General features: G+C 45.3%; 1 protein-coding gene across 1 annotated transcript in view; it reads left to right on the top strand.

The window, feature by feature from the left end:
- LOC135552350 (probable ATP-dependent RNA helicase ddx6) overlaps nucleotides 1–18,908 on the top strand; it is a 60,158-nt gene that overhangs the window by 14,218 nt on the left and 27,032 nt on the right. The gene's annotated exons all lie outside the window — the stretch shown is intronic.

Raw genomic sequence — 18,908 nt, 5'->3', positions numbered from 1 at the left:
TTCAAGTTTAACCTGTGAAAAGTCGTAGCATCCACATACTAAATGGGCTGTAGTGGTGACCGTGTTACCGCCACACCGGCGGTCACGAGTCATGACCACAGTCAAATTCCATGTGACCCGTTTAGTCACGGTAACTAGGCTTCTCCAAAACTGCGCTCTCATGCCGCTGATGCTCATTAGTAGCCTACCAATTGCAGGAGAACCGTTTTAATGGGCTCTATTTTAAAGAGGATCCCATCTTTCTATAGGCTAGGCCTGCTATATTTATTTATCAAATTTCCTAATATTAAGTGCTTTGCTTTATCACAGGGGTAGCCTACCTGCCTGGCATGACAGTTACCCGTGGGAAAAGCATCCTTGATTTGCTATTTAAGTCCATATGGGTGACGTGCTATTGTTCACCTGCCCCTGTTCCCCCAGGAGCCTGATAATGGTCCATTCTAAATCAAAAAGTGGCCAAAAGTTTTGAGAATGACACAAATATTAATTTTCACAAAGTTTGCTGCCTCGGTGTCTTTAGATATTTTTGTCAGATGTTACTATGGAATACTGAAGTATAATTACAAGCATTTCATAAGTGTCAAAGGTTTTTATTGATAGTTTACATGCAGTTGATGCAAAGAGTCAATATCTGCAGTGTTGACCCTTCTTTTTCAAGACCTCTGCAATCCGCTCTGGCATGCTGTCAATTAACTTCTGGGCCACATCCTGCTGGAAAAGGCACTGTTTGTCACCAAACTGTTCCTGGATGGTTGGGAGAAGTTGCTCTCTGAGGATGTGTTGGTACCATTCTTTATTCATGGCTGTGTTCTTAGGCAAAATTGTGAGTGAGCCCACTCCCTTGGCTGAGAAGCAACCTCACACATGAATTGTCTCAGGCTGCTTTACTGTTGGCATGAAACAGGACTGATGGTAGCGCTCACCTTGTCTTCTCCAGACAAGCTTTTTTCCGGATGCCCCAAACAATCGGAAAGGGGATTCATCAGAGAAAATTACTTTACCCCTGTACCTTTCGCAGAATATCAGTCTGTCCCTGATCTTTTTCCTGGAGATAAGTGGCTTCTTTGCTGCCCTTCTTGACACAAGGCCATCCTCAAAGTCTTTGCCTCACTGTGTGTGCAGATGCACTCACACCTGCCTGCTGCCATTCCTGAGCAAGCTCTGTACTGGTGGTGCCCCGATCCCGCAGCTGAATCAACTTTAGGAGACGGTCCTGGCACTCGTTGGACTTGAGCGCCCTGAAGCCTTCTTCGCAACAATTGAACCGCTCTCCTTGAAGTTATTGATGATCCGATAAATGGTTGATTTAGGTGTAATCTTACTGGCAGCAATATCCTTGCCTGTGAAGCTCTTTTTGTGCAAAGCAATATTGACTGCGCGTGTTTCCTTGCAGGTAACCATGGTTGACAGAGGAAGAACAATGATTCCAAGCACCACCCTCCTTTTGAAGCTTCCAGTCTGTTACTCAAACTCAATCAGCATGACTGAGTGATCTCCAGCCTTGTCCTTGTCAACACTCACTCCTGTATTAACAAGATAATCACTGACATGATGTCAGCTGGTCCTTTTGTGGCAGGGCTGAAATGCAGTGGAAATGTTTTTGGGGGATTCAGTTCATTTGCATGGCAAAGAGATTTTGTAATTAATCTGATCACTCTTCATAACATTCTGGAGTATATGCAAATTGCCATCATACAAACTGAGGCAGCAGACTTTGAAAATTAATATTTATAATATTCATTCTCAAAACTTTTAGCCCATGACGGTATATTTAAAGACTAGATTAAATTGACAATAGTCTGATGGTTGACAATATTATTGTTAGTTAATTATGTATTTTCATTTGTGAATTATGCCCAATGTGTGCAGCCTCTAAGGCAAGAAATGGCGCATACTTTTTCAAATCATAGTCGCACACATCTGTCTTTGGCCATAGGCCTGTATGTTTTAATAAGGTTTATATCGCAACTAAAGTGGCAAAATGACTCTAAACAACCTATAGATCTAGGACCCCTGGAACACGGTTGGAGAGCACATAGTGATACTCACACCTACTGACGACAACTATTGACCACGTCCATAATGTAGGCCTCAAAGAACCTGCAACACAACTACTGACAAATTACTAAACCACTATTGATAACGACCACATATAACGACCACTGCTGACCAGAACTACACAACTACTGACCATATCTACTGAACCACACACCTACTGACAACAACCACACTCCTACTGACCACCACACTCCTACTGACCACCACACAACTAATGACCACAACCACACAACTGACAGCACTACTGACCACAGCTACTGAACACACAACCACTCAACTACTGACCTCAACCACACTACTGACCACAATTACTACGGACCAACAACTACTGAACCAAAATCACTCAACTAATTGACCATAACCACACAACTACTGAATAAAACTAATGACTACAAGTACACAACTACTGAACTACTCAACTAATGACCACAAATACTGATGCCACAGCTGAGCAGCTTACCGATTGCTGCAGCTGTACACAGCCCATCTGTAAATATCCCATCCCATTAATTTACTTATTTGCTCTTTTGCACACCAGTATTTCTACTTGCACATCATCATCTGCACATCTATCACTCCAGTGTTAATTTTCTAAATTGTAATTACTTCGCTACTATGGCCTATTTATTGCCTCCTTACTCCATTTGCACACACTGTATATAGATCTTTCTATTGTGTTATTGTCGCCTTCGTCATAGTAATCGGACCAAAGCGCAGCATGGTATGCGTACATTCTCTTTTAATGAATGAACACCGAACAAACCAACAAAATGAACAAGCGAACCGTGAACCGAATCAATAAAGTGCAGACAGGCAACTACACAGTCAAGATCCCACGAAACACAAAGGTGAAATGGCTGCCTAAATATGATCCCCAATCAGAGACAACGATAAACAGCGGTCTCTGATTGGGAACCATATCAGTCCAACAGACATACAAATTCACCTAGATGACCCACCCAAGTCACCATCATGCCCCAACCAACACAGAGAAATAACAGCTTACTATGGTCAGGGCGTGACAGTTATTGACTGCATAAGTTTATCCAATGTGTAATTCTGGGTTTTTTGTTGCACTGCTTTGCTTTATCTTGGCCAAGTCACAGTTGTAAATGAGAACTTGTTCTCAACTAGCCTACCTGGTTAAATAAAGGTTATATAAATAAAAGTGTTCAATTATTTGTGTGATTGGGGTCAGTAATGGTAGTCAGTAGTTGTGGTCAGTAAATGTGTGGTTGTGGTAAGTAGTTGTATTCAGTAGTTTTGGTAGTTATTTGGTTATTAGCTGTGGTCAGTAGTTTTGGTCAGTATTTTTGTTGTGATTTAGTAGGTTTAGTTAGTAGTGATCAGTATTTGTGGGATTGTGTTGCAGATTCTTTAGCCCTACAGCATGGACGTGGTCAGTAGTTATGGTCAGGAGCTTTTTTACATGTATTTTTTATTTCACCTTTATTTAGCTAGGCAAGTCAGTTAAGAACAAGCTCTTATTTACAATGACAGCCTCGGAACAGTGGGTTAGTTTGTTCAGGGGCAGAACGATAGAATTTTGTCAGCTCAGGGATTCGATCTAGCAACGTTTCGGTTACTGGCCCAATGCTCTAACCACTAGGTTACTTACTGCCCCATGCACACAACTGCTGACCACTACTGCCTTCAACTACTGGACACAGCTGCTGACCACAACCACACAGCTGCTGACCACAACCACACAGCTGCTGACCACAACCACACAGCTGCTGGCCCACGCACGCAACTACTGAACACAACCCCACAATTACTGAACACAGCTACTGGCCCCCAGCTAATGAACCGCACAGCTACTGGCCTACAGCTAATGAACCGCACAACTACTGGCCTACAGCTAATGAACCGCACAACTACTGGCCTACAGCTAATGAACCGCACAACTACTGGCCTACAGCTAATGAACCGCACAACTACTGGCCTACAGCTAATGAACCGCACAACTACTGGCCCACAGCTAATGAACCGCACAACTACTGGCCCACAGCTAATGAACCGCACAACTACTGGCCCACAGCTAATGAACCGCACAACTACTGGCCCACAGCTAATGAACCGCACAACTACTGGCCCACAGCTAATGAACCACACAACTACTGACCATGTCCATGCTGTCGTAGCGTTTGCTCTCATTAAATATGAAGACTGTTATATCAGATCCATTCTCTGTGTAACTATTCCTTATTGCCATAACTATTGATTAAACGAATCACGGAATAGTAATTAAGTAAAAAGTCGGGGCACCACGGGAAAATTCTGTTTATAGAGTTGCAATTTCCCAACTAACTATTTTATCTTAACAATACATTAATAGAAGACTAATTGATATCTTATCAGTCTCATTCCTGAACGTCGCAAACCCTTGGATATCTGCACCAACCATAACATAAATCAGGAATCGGCGATAAACCAATTTGTATAATTATTTATTTACTAACTAATCAAATCACATAAACACACACAGTAGGCCATACATTGACTAACATGATACAAAGAAAAAGTCCCTCGTGGACGAAACCGATATGATGTCTTGGTAGACAAAGTAAAGGGGTGGGGACCGATAAGAAAGAGCGGGAGAACAAAATGAACCCACTACATACATGCATACATACAGTTGAATACGTCCATCGTAAATATGGATTTTTAGCACCCTAACAACCGCTCAGTTGGATTTTAGAAATCCAATGTACAATACATATTTTATGAGTGTAAGCCTTTGTTGTCCCTCTGATCGCCGGTCCGTCTGCTGGATAGATTGTCAACAGAAAGTCTTGGGTTTGTCCACCAGAGATCAGTCTTTTGTATTTGTAGCTTGTTATAATGGAGACATCAGAGTACCATTCAGAAATGTTCTTGAGAATGGATCTTTCCGAGTACCATTGTTCTTAGATCAAATGCCTTTACCAGACAAAAGTATTTAAACAGCTGCAGCCTGAATAATTGGTCTTTAGTTTGTAGATTTCTTAACTCTTTCAGTGTGGGGATGATCTCCACGTTCTTTGGTCTTGTCCTTTGGTAGAGTTGCCAACCATTTCAACATGTAGCGATAGCTTCCATGTTTTCTGGTCTAATGTAAATTTCGCTGGAAGTGGTTTTTATACTGGCGTAGAAAAAGGGGCGTTCCATATCGCCGATGTAAATGTCTGTGTTCACGGAGTGGGGTCACTGACGAGTTAAACTTTATTTGAAAAGGCCTTCTCAATGAGAAAATGTTAACATCTTTCATCTTCTCACATAGTTTCATATTTAATCATATACGTTCCACAATATTTAGATGCAAATCTGGGAACTGAGAAATATACACATTCAGAGAAACAGTTATGATGTTCTGTTGTGGTAGTTTGACATGTTTGTTCTTTGAGTACTACCCACAGACAATTTCAACTGGTTGACGACACCACAACCACAGCTGCTGACCAACACCACAACCACAGCTGCTGACCAACACTACTAACCACAACCACAGCTGCTGACCAACACTACTAACCACAACCACAGCTGCTGACCAACACTACCAACCACAACCACAGCTGTTGACCAACACTACTAACCACAACCAGAGCTGCTGACCAACACTACTAACCACAACCACAGCTGCTGACCAATACTACTAACCACAACCACAGCTGCTGACCAATACTACTAACCACAACCACAGCTGCTGACCAACACTACTAACCACAACCACAGCTGCTGACCAACACTACTAACCACAACCACACACCTGCTGACCACCACAACCACACAGCTGCTGACCACCACGACCAACCATACAGCTTCTGTCCACCACTACTAACCACAACCACAGCTGCTGACCACCACAACTAACCACAACTGCTGAAAAACACTACTAACCACAGCCGCTGACCAACACTACTAACCACAACCACACACCTGCTGACCACCACTACTAACCACAACCACACACCTGCTGACCAACACTACTAACCACAACCACACACCTGCTGACCACCACAACCACACAGCTGCTGACCACCACGACCAACCATACAGCTTCTGTCCACCACTACAAACCACAACCACAGCTGCTGACCACCACAACTAACCACAACTGCTGACCAACACTACTAACCACAACTGCTGACCAACACTACTAACCACAACCGCTGACCAACACTACTAACCACAGCCGCTGACCAACACTACTAACCACAACCACACACCTGCTGACCACCACTACTAACCACAACCACACACCTGCTGACCACCACTACTAACCACACAGCTGCCGACCACCACTTCTAACCACACAGCTGCCGACCACCACTTCTAACCACACAGCTGCCGACCACCACTACTAACCACACAGCTGCTGACCACCACTACTAACCACACAGCTGCAGACCACCACTTCTAACCACACAGCTGCCGACCACCACTTCTAACCACACAGCTGCCGACCACCACTTCTAACCACACAGCTGCCGACCACCACTTCTAACCGCAACCACAGCTGACGACCACCACTTCTAACCGCAACCACAGCTGCCGACCACCACTTCTAACCGCAACCACAGCTGCCGACCACCACTACTAACCGCAACCACAGCTGCCGACCACCACTACTAACCGCAACCACAGCTGCCGACCACCACTACTAACCGCAACCACAGCTGCCGACCACCACTACTAACCGCAACCACAGGTGCCGACCACCACTACTAACCGCAACCACAGCTGCCGACCACCACTACTAACCGCAACCACAGCTGCCGACCACCACTTCTAACCGCAACCACAGCTGCCGACCACCACTACTAACCGCAACCACAGCTGCCGACCACCACTACTAACCGCAACCACAGCTGCCGACCACCACTACTAACCGCAACCACAGCTGCCGACCACCACCACTAACCGCAACACCACAGCTGCCGACCACCACCACTAACCGCAACCACAGCTGCCGACCACCACCACTAACCGCAACACCACAGCTGCCGACCACCACTACTAACCGCAACACCACAGCTGCCGACCACCACTACTAACCGCAACACCACAGCCGCCGACCACCACTACTAACCGCAACACCACAGCCGCCGACCACCACTACTAACCGCAACACCACAGCCCCCGACCACCACTACTAACCGCAACACCACAGCCCCCGACCACCACTACTAACCGCAACACCACAGCCGCCGACCACCACTACTAACCGCAACACCACAGCCGCCGACCACCACTACTAACCGCAACACCACAGCCGCCGACCACCACTTCTAACCGCAACCACAGCCGCCGACCACCACTACTAACCGCAACCACAGCCGCCGACCACCACTACTAACCGCAACCACAGCCGCCGACCACCACTACTAACCGCAACCACAGCCGCTGACCACCACTACTAACCGCAACCACAGCTGCCGACCACCACTACTAACCGCAACCACAGCCGCCGACCACCACTACTAACCGCAACACCACAGCCGCCGACCACCACTACTAACCGCAACACCACAGCCGCCGACCACCACTACTAACCGCAACACCACAGCCGCCGACCACCACTTCTAACCGCAACCACAGCCGCCGACCACCACTTCTAACCGCAACCACAGCCGCCGACCACCACTACTAACCGCAACCACAGCCGCCGACCACCACTACTAACCGCAACCACAGCCGCCGACCACCACTACTAACCGCAACACCACAGCCGCCGACCACCACTACTAACCGCAACACCACAGCCGCCGACCACCACTACTAACCGCAACACCACAGCCCCCGACCACCACTACTAACCGCAACACCACAGCCGCCGACCACCACTACTAACCGCAACACCACAGCCGCCGACCACCACTACTAACCGCAACACCACAGCCGCCGACCACCACTACTAACCGCAACACCACAGCCGCCGACCACCACTACTACCCGCAACACCACAGCCGCCGACCACCACTACTACCCGCAACACCACAGCCGCCGACCACCACTACTAACCGCAACACCACAGCCGCCGACCACCACTACTAACCGCAACACCACAGCCGCCGACCACCACTACTAACCGCAACACCACAGCCGCCGACCACCACTACTAACCGCAACACCACAGCCGCCGACCACCACTACTAACCGCAACACCACAGCCGCCGACCACCACTACTAACCGCAACACCACAGCTGCCGACCACCACTACTAACCGCAAGTATTGACATGTCCATACTGTAGGGCCCAAATATCCTGCTACACAACTACTGAACTCAACTGACAAACTACTAAACCACAAGCACTGTTCACAACCACAAAAATTCTGACCAACTCCTGAGCAAAACCACACCACGACTGACCGCCCGCACCCACACGACTGACCACACCCACACGACTGACCGACCACACCACTACTTACCACAACCACACGACTGATGACAATTACTTGACCACAACTTCTGACCGACAACACCACCACAATCGCACAAGTAATTGACCACATGCACACAACTGCTGACCGCTACTGACCAGAACTGTTGACTGCAATACTACTTACCTGACAACTAATGACCACAAGCACTCAACTGCTGACCACAACTACCGACAACAACCTCACAACTAATTAACCACACAACTACTGACAAACGACTTACCACAACTACTGACCTGAACCACAACTACTGACCTGAACCACACAACTACTGAACCACAACTACTGACCACGTCCATACTGTAGGGTGCGTCAAGGATATCTCCCTCGATCCTGACTAGCCCCTCCCGCTGAATAAAATCCCCACAGCATGCTGCTGCCACCACCATTCCTCACCATAGTTAGGTTACCTCCAGACGTGATGCTTGAGATTCAGGCCAAATAGTTTAATCTTGGTTCCATCAGACCAGAGAATCTTGTTTCTCGTGGTCTGAGAGTCCATTAGGTGCCTTTTGGCAAACTCTCAGCGGGCTGTCGTGCCTTTTTACTGAGGAGTGTCTTCCCTCTGGCCATTCTACCATAAAGGCCTGATTGGTGGAGTGCTGCAGAGATGATTGTCCTTCTGGAAGGTTTTCCCATCTCCACAGAGGAACTCTGGAGCTCTGTCAGAGTGACCATCGGGTTCTTGGCCACCTCCCTGACCATGGCCCTTGTCCCCCGATTTGCTCAGGCGGCCAGCTATAGTAAGATTCTTGTTTCGAAACTTGTTGCATTTAAGAATGATGGAGGCCACTATGTTCTTGGGGACCTTGAAATCTGCAGAATTGTTTCTGTACCCTTCCCCAGATCTGTGACTCGACACAGTCCCTTCTCTGAGCTCTTCGGACAATTCCTTCGACCGCAAGGCTTGTTTTTTGCTCTGACATGCACTGTCAACTGTGGGACCGTATATAGACAGGTGTGTGTGCTTTTCCACATGTCCAATCATTTGAATATACCACAGGTGTACTCCAAGTTGTCAAAAGTTGTGATAAATGATCAGATGGTCATGTACAGGTAGAGCTATTGGTGTGCAAAAGAGCAGAAAAGTAAATAAATAAATAAAAACAGTATGGGGATGAGGTAGGTAAAATTGGGTGGACCGATGGACTAGGTACAGCTGCAGCGATCGGTTAGCTGCTCAGATAGCAGATGTTTGAAGTTGGTGAGGGAGATAAAAGTCTCCAACTTCAGTGATTTTTGCAATTCGTTCCAGTCACAGGCAGCAGAGACCTGGAACGAAAAGCGGCCACATGAGGTGTTTGCTTTAGGGATGATCAGTGAGATACACCTGCTGGAGCGCGTGCTACGGGTGGATGTTGCCATCGTGACCAGTGAACTGAGATAAGGCAGAGCTTTACCTAGCATGGACTTGTAGATGACCTGGAACCAGTGGGTCTGGCGACGAATATGTAGCGAGGGCCAGCCGGCTAGAGCATACAGGTCGCAGTGGTGGGTGGTATAAGGTGCTTTAGTGACAAAGCGGATGGCACTGTGATAAACTGCATCCAGTTTGCTGAGTAGAGTGTTGGAAGCTATTTTGTAGATGACGTCACCGAAGTCGAGGATCGGTAGGATAGTCAGTTTTACTAGGGTAAGTTTGGCGGCGTGAGTGAAGGAGGCTTTGTTGCGGAATAGAAAGCCGACTCTAGATTTGATTTTCGATTGGAGATGTTTGATATGAGTCTGGAAGGAGAGTTTACAGTCTAGCCAGACACCTAGGTACTTATAGATGTCCACATTCAAGGTCGGAACAACCAGGGTGGTGATACTAGTCAGGCGTGCAGGTGCAGGCAGCGAACGTTTGAAAAGCATGCATTTGGTTTTACTAGCGTGTAAGAGCAGTTGGAGGCCACGCAAGGAGTGTTGTATGGCATTGAAGCTCGTTTGGAGGTTAGATAGCACAGTGTCCAAGGACGGGCCGGAAGTATACAGAATGGTGTCGTCTGCATAGAGGTGGATCAGGGAATCGCCCGCAGCAAGAGCAACATCATTGATATATACAGAGAAAAGAGTCGGCCCGAGAATTGAACCCTGTGGCACCCCCATAGACTGCCAGAGGACCGGACAACATGCCCTCCGATTTGACACACTGAACTCTGTCTGCAAAGTAGTTGGTGAACCAAGCAAGGCAGTCATCAGAAAAACCGAGGCGACTGAGTCTGCCGATAAGAATATGTGGATTGACAGAGTCGAAAGCCTTGGCAAGGTCGATAAAGACGGCTGCACAGTCTTTTATCGATGGCCGTTATATCGTTTAGTACCTTGAGCGTGGCTGAGGTGCACCCGTGACCGGCTCGGAAACCAGATTGCACAGCGGAGAAGGTACGGTGTGATTCGAGATGGTCAGTGACCTGTTTGTTGACTTGGCTTTCGAAGACCTTAGATAGGCAGGGCAGGATGGATATATGTCTGTAACAGTTTGGGTCCAGGGTGTCTTCCCCTTTGAAGAGGGGGATGACTGCGGCAGCTTTCCAATCCTTGGGGATCTCAGACGATATGAAAGAGAGGTTGAACAGGCTGGTAATAGGGGTTGCGACAATGGCGGCGGATAGTTTCAGAAATAGAGGGTCCAGATTGTCAAGCCCAGCTGGTTTGTACAGGTCCAGGTTTTGCAGCTCTTTCAGAACATCTGCTATCTGGATTTGGTTAAAGGAGAACCTGGGGAGGCTTGGGCGAGTAGCTGCGGGGGGGGGGGGGGAGCTATTGGCCGAGGTTGGAGTAGCCAGGCGGAAGGCATGGCCAGCCGTTGAGAAATGCTTGTTGAGGTTTTCGATAATCATGGATTTATCGGTGGTGACCGTGTTACCTAGCCTCAGTGCAGTGGGCAGCTGGGAGAAGGTGCTCTTGTTCTCCATGGACTTCTCAGTGTCCCAGAACTTTTTGGAGTTGGAGCTACAGGATGCAAATTTCTGCCTGAAGAAGCTGGCCTTAGCTTTCCTGACTGACTGCGTGTATTGGTTCCTGACTTCCCTGAACAGTTGCATATCGCGGGTACTATTCGACGCTATTGCAGTCCGCCACAGGATGTTTTTGTGCTGGTCGAGGGCAGTCAGGTCTGGAGTGAACCAAGGGCTATATCTGTTCTTAGTTCTGCATTTTTTGAACGGAGCATGCTTATCTAAAATGGTGAGGAAGTTACTTTTAAAGAATGACCAGGCATCCTCAACTGACGTGATGAGGTCAATGTCCTTCCAGGATACCCGGCCCAGGTCGACTAGAAAGGCCTGCTCACAGAAGTGTTTTAGGGAGCGTTTGACAGTGATGAGGTGTGGTCGTTTGACTGCGGCTCCGTAGCGGATACAGGCAATGAGGCAGTGATCGCTGAGATCCTGGTTGAAGACGGCGGAGGTGTATTTGGAGGGCCAGTTGGTCAGGATGACGTCTATGAGGGTGCCCTTGTTTACAGATTTAGGGTTGTATCTGGTGGGTTCCTTGATGATTTGTGTGAGATTGAGGGCATCTAGCTTAGATTGTAGGACTGCCGGGGTGTTAAGCATATCCCAGTTTAGGTCACCTAACAGAACAAACTCTGAAGCTCGGTGGGGGGCGATCAATTCACAAATGGTGTCCAGGGCACAGCTGGGAGCTGAGGGGGGTCGGTAGCAGGCAGCAACAGTGAGAGACTTATTTCTGGAGAGAGTAATTTTTAAGATTAGTAGTTTGAACTGTTTGGGTATGGACCTGGAAAGTATGACATTACTTTGCAGGCTATCTCTGCAGTAGACTGCAACTCCTCCCCCTTTGGCAGTTCTATCTTGACGGAAAATGTTATAGTTGGGTATGGAAATCGCAGAATTTTTGGTGGCCTTCTTGAGCCAGATTTCAGACACAGCAAGGACATCAGAGTGTGCTAAAGCAGTGAGTAAAACAAACTTAGGGAGGAGGCTTCTGATGTTTACATGCATGAAACCAAGGCAGAAGTCAACAAATGAGGGTGCCTGGGGACATGCAGGGCCTGGGTTTACCTCCACATCACCCGCGGAACAGAGGAAGAGTAGTATGAGGGTGCGGCTAAAGGCTATCAAAACTGGTCGCCTAGAGCGTTGGGGACAAAGAATAAAAGGAGCAGATTTCTGGGCATGGTAGAATATATTCAGGGCATAATGCGCAGACAGGGGTATGGTGGGGTGCGTGTACAGCGGAGGTAAGCCCAGGCACTGGGTGATGATAAGAGAGGTTGTGTCTCTGGACATGCTGGTTGTAATGGGTGAGGTCACCGCATGTGTGGGAGGTGGGACAAAGGAGGTATCAGGGGTATGAAGAGTGGAACTAGGGGCTCCCATTGTAAACTAAAACAATGATAACTAACCTGAACAACAGTATACAAGGCATATTGACATTTGAGAGAGACATACAGCGAGGCATACATTAATCACAGGTGTTGAATTGGGAGAGCTAGCTAAAACAGTAGGTGAGACAACAACAGCTAATCAGCTAGCACAACAACAGCAGGTAAAATTGCGTTGACTTGGCAGGGAGGGTCAGATTAACTTCACACAGAGCCTGAGTGCGGCTGGGGCCGAAAGATAAAACATTAACAAGCAGAATGGAGTACCGTGATTAATAGACAGTCCAGCATGCATCAGCTATGTAGCCAAGTGATCAGTGTCCAGGGGGCAGTGGTGGATGGGGCAGGGAAGCTAGACTGGCGAGTATTATCCAGGTTAAAAAAAAATGGCTGGCTGTGCAGAAGGTAAAAGCCGCTAGCAGTGGCTAACAATGACTAAATAGCTTGTAGCTGGTTGGCTTCTGGAGGTTCTTGAATGTGTTCTAAAAATTAAAAATAATAGCGATTCCGTATCACATTGGGTGAGGCAGGTTACCGGGAGGTATAATCGAATTAAAAATCAAAAAGAGATTGAAAGTAAATTAAAAGAAATAAGGGGTTAAATACATGTCAAAATTGTAATAGTTTTCTGATATTATGTTACTCAGATATAGGACAGACACTATAGAACAAACTTCCTTCAGTTTTTTTGGTGGGACTGTTTATTAATGTATGAAGCTGTTATTCAATGTTTTTATGGGCTCATAGCAGTAAGGCCAAAATCACTGTTTAAAAAAAAATACATACATACAGTACTGGTCTAAAGTTTGTACACCTACTCATTCAAGAGTTTTTATTTATTTATTTTAATGATTTTTTACATTGTGGAATAATAGTGAAGACATCACTATGAAATAACACACATAGAATCATGTAGTAACCAAAAAAAGTGTTAAACAAATTCAAATATATTTGAGATTGTTTTGCATTGATGACAGCTTTTCACACTCTTGGCATGCTTTCAACCAGCTTCATGAGGTAGTTACCTGGAATGCATTTCAATTAACAGCCTTGTTAAAAGTTATTTTTTGGAATAACTTTCCTTCTTAATGCGTTAGGTAGGGGTGGTATACAGAGGGTAGCCCTATTTGGTAAAAGGTCAAATCCATATTATGGGAAGAACAGCTCAAATAAGCAAAGATAAGTTAACTTATCCTTTGCAGTAGAGGTAACTCTGGGTCATCCTTTCTTATGGTGGAGAGAGACAGTTTTATCATTGCGCTTGATGGTTTTTGCGACTGCACTTGAAGAAACTTTCAAAGTTCTTTAAAATGTTCCGATTGACTGACTTTCATGTCTTGAAGCTTGGGGGCACTATTTTCATTTTTGGAAAAATAACGTGCCCAAAGTAAATGGCCTATTTCTCAGGACCAGATGCTAGAATATGCATATAATTGACAGCTTAGATAGAAAACACTCTAAAGTTTCCAAAACTGTAAAAATATTGTCTGTGAGTATAACAGAACTGATATTGCAGGCGAAAGCCTAAGAAACATCCAATCAGGAAGTGACTCATGTTTTGAAACCGTTGTGTTCCTATGCACCCCTATTGGCCATTGAAAGGGATACCAACCAGATTCCTTTTTCTACGTATTCCCTAAGGTGTCTACAGCATTTTGATGTAGTTTCATGCCTTTATGTTGAAGAATGAGCGTAAACGACTACATTGCGTAAGTGGCCAGCTGAGGGCTCTGAGGGATTCTTGCGTAAAATACATCGAGGTAGTCATTTTTCCTCTCGCTCCTACTGAAAAGCCAATTGTCCCGGTTGATATATTATCAAATAGATATTTGAAAAACACCTTGAGGATTGGTTATAAAAAACATTTGCCATGTTTCTGTTGATATTATGGATATAATTTTGAATTGTTTTCACCGTTGTCGTGACCTCTATTTCCGGTGGATTTCTCAACATAGCGTGACCAACAAACAGAGGTTTTTTGGGTATAAAAATAATCTTTATGGAACAAAAGGAACATTTGCTGTCTAACTGGGAGTCTCGTGAGTGAAAACATCCGAAGCTCATCAAAGGTAAACAATTAATTTGATTGTTTTTCTGATTTTTGTGACCAAGCTTCCTGCTGCTAGCTGGACATAATGCTATGCTAGGCTATCGATAAACTTACACAAACGCTTGTGTTGTTTTGGCTGTAAAGCATATAATATGGAACTGGGCTTTTACCAAAAAGGTATATTTTCTGTATACCTCCCCAACCTTGTCACACACAACTGATCAGCTCAAACGCATTAAGAAAAGAAAGAAATTTGACAAATTAACTTAAAACAACAAACACCTGTTAACACTTTTTGGGGGGGGTTCTACATAATTCTGTTTTAATTCATAGTTTTGATGTATTCACTATTCTACAATGTATAAAATAGTAAAAATCAAGAAAAACCCTTGCATGAGTAGGTGTGCAAACTTCAGACCAGTACTGTGTGTGTATGTTCAAACTTTTGACTGGTACTGTGTATTATTTTTCTTTTTACCTTAACACTAGAACTGCCTTTCAGTATATACAGTGGGGCAAAAAAGTATTTAGTCAGCCACCAATTGTGCAAGTTCTCCCACTTAAAAAGACGAGAGGCCTGTAATTTTCATCATAGGTACACTTCAACTATGACAGACAAAATGAGAAAAAAACATCCAGAAAATCACATTGTAGGATAGTTAATGAATTTATTTGCAAATGATGGTGGAAAATAAGTATTTGGTCACCTACAAACAAGCAAGATTTCTGGCTCTCACAGACCTGTAACTTCTTCTTTATGAGGCTCCTCTGTCCTCCACTCGTTGCCTGTATTAATGGCACCTGTTTGAACTTGTTATCAGTATAAGAGACACCTGTCCACAACCTCAAATAGTCACACTCCAAACTCCACTATGGCCAAGACCAAAGAGCTGTCAAAGGACACCAGAAACAAAATTGTAGACCTGCACCAAGCTGGAAAGACTGAATCTGCAATAGGTAAGCAGCTTGGTTTGAAGAAATCAACTGTGGGAGAAATTATTAGGAAATGGAAGACATACAAGACCACTGATAATCTCCCTCGATCTGGGGCTCCACGCAAGATCTCACCCCGTGGGGTCAAAATTATAACAAGAATGGTGAGCAGAAATCCCAGAACCACACGGGGGGACCTAGTGAATGACCTGCAGAGAGCTGGGACCAAAGTAACAAAGCCTACCATCAGCAAGGGCATTGAAGATGAAATGTGGCTGGGTCTTTCAGCATGACAATGATCCCAAACACACCGCACGGGCAACGAAGGAGTGGCTTCGTAAGAAGCATTTCAGGGTCCTGGAGTGGCCGAGCCAGTCTCCAGATCTCAACCCCATAGAAAATCTTTGAAGGGAGTTGAAAGTCTGTGTTGCCCTGCAACAGCCCTAAAACATCACTGCTCTAGAGGAGATCTGCATGGAGGAATGGGCCAAAATACCAACAACGGTGTGTGAAAACCTTGTGAAGACTTACAGAAAATGTTTGACCTCTGTCATTGCCAAAAAAGGGTCTATAACAAAGTATTGAGAAACTTTTGTTATTGACCAAATACTTATGTTCCACTATAATTTGCAAATAAATAAATTAATCCTACAATGTGATTTTCTGGTTTTTTTTCCCTCATTTTGTCTGTCGTAGTTGAAGTGTTACTAGAGGAGGATACAGATATAGACCCAGACATAACAGAGTTACTGAAGGAGGATGAGGATACAGATGTAGACCCAGACATAACAAAGTTACTGAACGAGGATACAGATATAGACCTATACATAACATAGTTACTGAAGGAGGATGAGGATACAGATATAGAACCAGACATAACATAGTTACTGAAGGAGGATGAGGTTACAGATATAGACCCAGACATATCAGAGTTACTGAAGGAGGATACAGATATAGACCCAGACTTAACAAAGTTACTGAAGGAGGATACAGATATAGAGCCAGACATAACAGAGTGACTGAAGGAGGATGAGGATACAGATATCGAGCCAGGCATAACAGAGTGACTACAGGAGGATGAGGATACAGAAATAGACCCAGAGATAAGAGTTACTGAAGGAGGATACAGATACAGACCCAGACATAACAGAGTTACTGAAGGAGGAAACAGATATAGACCCAGACATAACAGAGTTACTGAAGGAGGAAACAGATATAGACCCAGACATAACAGAGTTACTGAAGGTGGATACAGATATAGACCCAGACATAACAGAGTTACTGAAGGTGGATACAGATATAGAGCCAGACATAAGAGTTACTGAAGGAGGATACAGGTTTAGACCCAGACATAAGAGTTACTGAAAGAGGAAGAGGATACAGATATCGAGCCAGGCATAACATAGTGACTGAAGGAGGATGAGGATACAGATGTAGACCCAGACATAAGAGTTACTGAAGGAGGATACAGATATAGACCCAGACATAACAGAGTTACTGAAGGAGGATGAGGATACAGATATAGACCCAGACATAAGAGTTACTGAAGGAGGATACAGATATAGACCCAGACATAACAAACTTACTGAAGGAGGATACAGATATAGACCCAGACATAACAGAGTTACTGAAGGAGGATGAGGATACAGATATAGACCCAGACATAACATAGTTACTGAAGGAGGATGAGGATACAGATATAGAGCCAGACATAACAGAGTTACCGAAGGAGGATGAGGATACAGATATCGAGCCAGGCATAACAGAGTGACTGAAGGAGGATGAGGATATAGACCCAGACGTAACAGAGTTACTGAAGGAGGATACAGATATAGAACCAGACATAACAGAGTTACTGAAGGAGGATACAGATATAGAACCAGACATAACAGAGTTACTGAAGGAGGATACAGATATAGAACCAGACATAACAGAGTTACTGAAGGAGGATACAGATATAGACCTATACATAACAGTGTTACTGAAGGAGGATACAGATATAGACCCAGACATAACAGAGTTACTGAAGGAGGATAAGGATACAGATATCGAGCCAGACATAAGAGTTACTGAAGGAGGATGGGGATATAGACCCAGACATAACAGAGTTCCTGAAGGAGGATGAGGATACTGATATAGACCCAGACATAACAGAGTTACTGAAGGAGGATACAGATATAGACCCAGACATAACAGAGTTACTGAAGACGAATCTAAGTTTGAGTTGTTCGGGTCACAAAGAAGAACATTCGTGAGATGCAGAAGAAATGAAAAGTTGCTGGAGTCCTTGATGCCATCTGTCAAGCATGGTGGAGGCAATGTGATGGTCTGGGGGTGCTTTGGTGGTGGTAAAGTGGGAGATTTCTACAGGTAAAGTGGGAGATTTCTACAGGACAAAAGGGATCTTGAAGAAGGAAGGCTATCACTCCATTTTGCCATGCCATACCCTGTGGACAGTGCTTATTTGGAGCCAATTTCTTTCTACATCAGGACAATGACCCAAAGCACAGCTCCAAACTATGCAAGAAGTATTTAGGGAAGAAGCAGTCAGCTGGTATTCTGTCTATAATGGAGTGGCCAGCACAGTCACCGGATCTCAACCCTATTGAGCTGTTGTGGGAGCAGCTTGATCGAATGCAACATAAGAAGTGCCCATCAAGCCAATCCAACTTGTGGGAGGTGCAACAGAAGCAGGAGCAGTATAGGTCTGACTCATTCCTGGCTTTCGTTCAAAATAAGTTATTTTTTGGGGCCATTTGGCTACACTTTACAATAGGACTTAACTCTGATTGACTGCAGCATCTATCGGTAGTCTAAACTGTGGCACAAATTGGGAGATTTTTCACACCTTGCCGAACTATTGAATTAACCTTTTGTAAATGAATGGCTCTCCAAGGTCAGGGCTTGTCATATTCAAACAAAATGGTGCAGTTTGATGCCATGTGACGGAGAGTGATGCTGGAGATGGGAGTGTGAGCAGGTGGGTCTGGGCAAGTGTCATGTAATTGTCGTTTGTATGTGTATGTTTTGTATTGTCTAAAAAGAAAATCTTACAAAAAAAATTATTAGGAAAAATGACAAGCTTCCAACGCGCATCTGATTATTCATTATG

This window comes from Oncorhynchus masou, chromosome 13 (assembly GCF_036934945.1).
Source record: "Oncorhynchus masou masou isolate Uvic2021 chromosome 13, UVic_Omas_1.1, whole genome shotgun sequence".
Classification (NCBI taxonomy): domain Eukaryota; kingdom Metazoa; phylum Chordata; class Actinopteri; order Salmoniformes; family Salmonidae; genus Oncorhynchus; species Oncorhynchus masou.
This window is presented reverse-complemented; position numbering and strand designations above follow the sequence as displayed.